General features: G+C 34.9%; 1 pseudogene; it reads right to left on the reverse strand.

The window, feature by feature from the left end:
* Positions 1-3042: 3042 nt before the first annotated feature.
* LOC100597279 lies at positions 3043-4048 on the reverse strand (annotated as a pseudogene).
* Positions 4049-5549: the final 1501 nt, after the last annotated feature.

Consider the following 5549-nt stretch of genomic DNA (forward strand, 5'->3'; position numbering starts at 1 on the left):
AAAAATACTGTTAGTAAAATGCAGGAGTTAATTTTTCAGTAAAAATTATAAGCCTATCTTTTTACAGGAAAATTAACCATATATAAGAGAAAGAATAGGAAAATAAAGGCAGCTCTCAAAGTGCTGAAGTAGCTGATTGAGTTGCTTAGACAGTGAAGGCCTTTCTAGCCAGATAACTCTTACCATCTGAATTAACTTTGTTATTACACAGAGGAGGAAACAAGCACAGAGATTACAAGGTATTCAAGAATCTCACAGTTAGTTTAATGCAGAATTTGGACTATAGCATAATCTATACAAATAATAAGCACTTCCAAAAATATGTGCAATAGATAGATGGATGATTAAACTAGACCCTAAAGAGAAAGGATCTTCCCATGACACAAACGTTTCTCAAACTTGCTTTCCCTCACTGTGACATACCTCAGAGAGAATATTGACCTGCATGACTTACATTCACTACTTTTCACTACAGAGTGAAGTGAATGTTTGTGGAGGACAGATACCGCATTTATCATAATGTGATTGTTATGCATTGCAGCCTATTTTAAAGTAGCTCATGTAACCCATAAATAACTCAATCATACATACTAAGATAAGCATCATGTTATAAAAAATTCCTGGGAGCCCAGCTGTAATTCCTCCTCATTTCTTCCTCAACCCACCACTGTGACTTAACATCATATTTGAAAGCTGTTTTGCTACTTAATGCTACCAGAATCATGAACTAGCTGGAAGTTAGGGGTCTCTGGAGTTGGCATTTAGGATATTGAAGTAATACATTATAATTAAAAAGTCTATTGCCCTTGGCTTGCTGATATGATTTTGAAACCTTAAATCCCCAATCACCTACTTCTGGTGATTTCTATAAGAAATATAGGTCATTCAATAATAAAGAATGTATAAGTCTAGGATATTTTCTTAGTTCTACATTCAGTGAACATGTATTTGTAAATATTATCTTTAGCCATAGCAAAAATTGAGTTATAAATTGAGTAGAGCTATGAATAATACCTTGCTTTATTCTCCAATATTTGTAAACCTGAGATTTGAAATATAAGTTGCAATTAAGATAAAAGCAGAGTAATTTTTAATTTTTGTATTTTGTGGGTACATAGTAGGTATATATATTTATGAGATACTTTGATACAGCCATGCAATGCATAATAATTACATCATGGTAAATGGAATATCTTTCCCCTCAAGTGTTTATACTTTGTGTTACAAACAATCCAATTATACTCTTATAGTTATTTTAAAACATAAGAATAAATTATTATTGATTATAGTCATTCTGCTCTCCTAGCAAATATTAGATCTTATTCATTCTTTCTATTTTACTGAACCCATTAACTGTCCCCACTTTCCCCCCACACTCCACTACCGTTTCCAGCCTCTGATATTCATCCTTCTACCCTCTATCTCCATGAGTTTAATTGTTTGATTTTTTAGCTCCCACAAATAAGTTTGAACATGCAAGTTTGTCTTTATGTGCCTGGCTTACTTGACTTAACACAATGACACCCAGTTCCATCCACATTGTCACAAATAACAGGATCTCATTCTTTTTTATGGCTGTATAGTACTTCATTGTGTATATGTACCACATTTTCTTTATCCATTTATCTATTGATGGACACTTAGATTGCTTCCAAATAGTAGCTATTCTAAATAGTTCTGCAATAAACATAGAAATGCAGATATCTCTGGGATATTTTGATTTCCTTTCTTTTGGGTACATACCTAGCAGTGGGATTGATGGATCTTATGGTAGCTCTGTTTTTAGATTTTTGAGGAAGCTCCAAACTGTTCTCTGTAGTAGCTGTACTAATTGACATTTCACCAACAGTGCCTGAGGGTCCTCTTTTTCTCATATCAACTCCAACATTTGTTATTATCTGTCTTTTGGATATAAGCCATTTTACTGGGTGTGATAATATCTCATTGTAGTTTCAATTTGCATTTCTCTCATGATTAATGATATTGAGCACCTTTTCATATACCTGTTTATCATTTGTATGTCTTCTTTTGAGAAGTGTCTATTCATAACTTTTGTCTATTTTTTACTGGATTATTTGATTTTTCCTATAAAGTTGTTTGAGCTCCTTATATATTCTGGTTATTAGTCCCTTGTCAGATGGGTAGTTTGTAAATATTTTCTCCCATTCTATGGGTTGTCTCTTCACCTTGTTGATTGTTTTCTTTGCAGTGCAGAAGCTTTTTAACTTGATGTGATTCCATTTGTCCATTTTTGCTTTGGTTGCCTGTGCTTATGGGGTACTATTCAATAAATCTTTGCTCCAGACCAATGTCCTGGAGAATTTTCCCAATGTTTTCTTGTAGTAGTTTCACTCTGAAGTCTTAGATTTAAGTCTTTAATTCACTTTCATTTGATTTTTGTATATGGTAAGACATAGGGGTCTAGTTTCATTTTTCTGCTTATGAGTGCACAGTTTTCACAAAACCATTTATTGAAGAAATTGTCTTTTCCTCAATGTGTGTTTTTGGCACCTTTGTTTAAAATGAGTTCACTGTAGGTTTATGGCTTCGTTTCTGGGTTCTCCATTCTGTTCCATTGGTCTATGTATCTGTTTTTGTGCCAGTACCATGCTGTTTGGGTTAATATAGTTTTGTAGCATAATTTGAAGTTAGGTAATGTGATTCCTCCAGTTTTATTCTTTGTCTCAGAATAGCTTTGCCTATTCGGAGTGGTTTGTGGTTTCATTTAAATTTTGGGATTTTTTTCTATTTATGTGAAGAATATCATTTGTATTTTGATAAGGATTGCATTGATTCTTCCACTCCATTCACATGGAATATCTTTTCATTTTTTGTGTGTCTTCAATTTCTTTCATGAGTGGTTTATTATTTATTTATTATTATTTTTAAATCACTTGACACTTTATTGAATGCAAAGTAAGATTTAGCATCTTTGACTTCATTGTACACAGCTGAAGCGGGAGCCCAGGGAGGGGAAGACTGCATGGTTTTCCTTGGAGAGGGCAAGTGTGCACCTTGCAGTCCTGTTACGTTGCGGGAAGATCAGCCCATTTTCTGTCGGCTGCCATTGCCCCTAGGATGGATGTCCTGCCTGTCATCCCATTCCCAAGCTCTGTAGAGTGTTTGTTTCATCATCCTCTTCCTCCTTTTCTTCTTGATCTTCCTGTTGCTGAGCTGCTTTTCTGAATTCCTCTGATGTTGCCTTGGATATTCCCTGATTTGGTAATGCTCCATTCCATATATCCGATGTTGTTCATGGCAGTCACTCACCATCATAGTTGCTAGACTTGGATAACCAGCTCCAAATACTTTGCCTTGGATATGTCCTGGGCGAGAATGAAGGGTATCACTGGTGGCCTCTCCTGGTGAGATGTGTTAGAAGTTGAGGGCTCTCTTGAAGACTCTCTTTCTCTCAGGATCTTTATTTCCTGGTCAATGCTCTCAATCTCTTCTAAGCTGATACCAAACCACCTCTGAAGGTGAGGAAGATAATATTCACGAATACACTCATCATCTGATTGACCACTTTCCACAACATATTTCAGTGCAGACAACCTATGCTCCAACTCTTTCTTCTGCTTGTATCTCTCTATTTTAGCCTGTCTTTGAGATGCCATAGAAACGAGGCTAGGATAGCAATGGAGGAATTAGCAGTGTGATTTTCAGCTGAGTTGTTCTCAGTTTGGGGCAGCTCAAACTCTGCCACATGATAGTAATGGCACTGAGTTAAGTAGTTTATAAAGCATTTTGGAGCCCGCTGCAAATGATCTAGATGCTTGCTGGGGTTGACTTGTTTCATGGTGAGGACACCAACAAGCACTTCAGGTCAGTGGAAGCAATCTCTTACAAATCTTCATTTTGGCTGAAGGAGCCAAGCTGTGATAACATTTTGGCAGCCTTCTCAAGGAGGTCCAGGCCCTTGAATACCTTCTCCTGGACTATCCAGGAACCAGCAGGTTCAACAGCTACTTCTACTTCGTCCAGAAACTTTGACAGTTTTGAACAGCTCAGGGAGCCATGGCAGCAGTAGCTTGTCTTCAGCAGCCATCTTGGGGAGGGAGCCATGAGTGTTTTATAGTTTTTATTATAGAGATCTTTCACTTCTTTGGTTAAGTTAATTCCTAGGCATTTAATTTTATTTGTGGTTATTGTAAATAAGATTACTTTTTATTACTTTTTATTTCTTTTTCAGATTGTTCAATGTGGGGATGTAGAAATGCTACTGATTTGTGTATGTTGATTTTGTATCCTGTAACTTTACTGAATTTGTTAATTAGTTCTAATAGCTTTTCAGTGGAGTCTTCAGTTTTTCCCAAATACAGTATCATATCATCTGCAAACGAAGATAACTTGATTTCTCCCTTTCCAGTTTGGATGTCTTTTATTTATTTCTCTTATCTGATTGCTCTAGCTAGAACTTCCAATAATATGTTTAATACAGTAGTGACAGTGGGCATCCTTGTCGTCTTCCAGATCTTAGAGGAAAGGCTTTCAGTTAGTCTGTTATATATGGTTTTTATTATTTTGAGGTAGATTCCTTCTATACTTTGTTTTTCTGAGGGTACCTTTTTTTTTTATCATGAAGGGATGTTGAATTTTATCAAATGTTTTATCTGCATCAATAGAAATGATCATTCTATTGATACAATGTATTACATTGATTGATTTGTGTATGTTGAACTGTTCTTGCATCTCAGGGATAAATCCCACTTGGTCATGATGAATGATCTTTTTAATGTACTGTTAAATTCACTCCTCCTCTGTTTTTTGGAATATTTTGAATAGGATTGATATTAGTTCTTCTTGAAATGGTTGGTAGAATTCAGCAATGAAGCCATCAGGTCCCAGGCTTTTCTTTACTGGGAGACTCAATTATGGCTTTAATCTTGTTAGTTGTTATCGGTGTTTTCAGGTTCTGGATTTCTTCGTGGATCAATCTTGGTAGGTTGTATATATCTAAGAATTTATTCATTTCCTCTAGATTTTCCAATCTATCAGCATCCAGTTGCTCATAGTAAAAAGTAGAGTAATTCCTAATCATCATATCAGCAATGTTTTGAAAATAAATATTCAGAAATGTATTTCTAGAGAAGACAAGAAGCTACTTGGAAATACCTTTAAATTAAAAGTTAATAATTGGTTTTCTATATAATTAAATTCACTGAACCTAACTTAAAATGTTTCTATTGGCTCATTGTGCTTTTAAGTTGCCTTAAGTTAACTTTCAAGATTAGTAACTAGCGAATTGTTCTAACACAATTAGCTTCACTTAATTACAATAATATTGATATAAAAATGTAAAAAGCCAAGAAAAACAAAGTGATTTCACTAAGGTGCAAATAAAATTGTGTGTATCGTGTGTGTGCATGTACGTTTATATGTAATTGATATACACATTTTAAAACATTCAATTAATACAGGATTCAAAACATATAAAGAGAAAAATTTATAAAGTTCAAGTCAATGCCCTGTTTTAATCCAGTTTCACAGTGAGCATTGCTCACTTGTATCTTTTGACATTCAGGGAAAAAAAATTTCTCAACATACAG

This window comes from Nomascus leucogenys, chromosome 20, assembly GCF_006542625.1.
Source record: "Nomascus leucogenys isolate Asia chromosome 20, Asia_NLE_v1, whole genome shotgun sequence".
NCBI lineage: Eukaryota > Metazoa > Chordata > Mammalia > Primates > Hylobatidae > Nomascus > Nomascus leucogenys.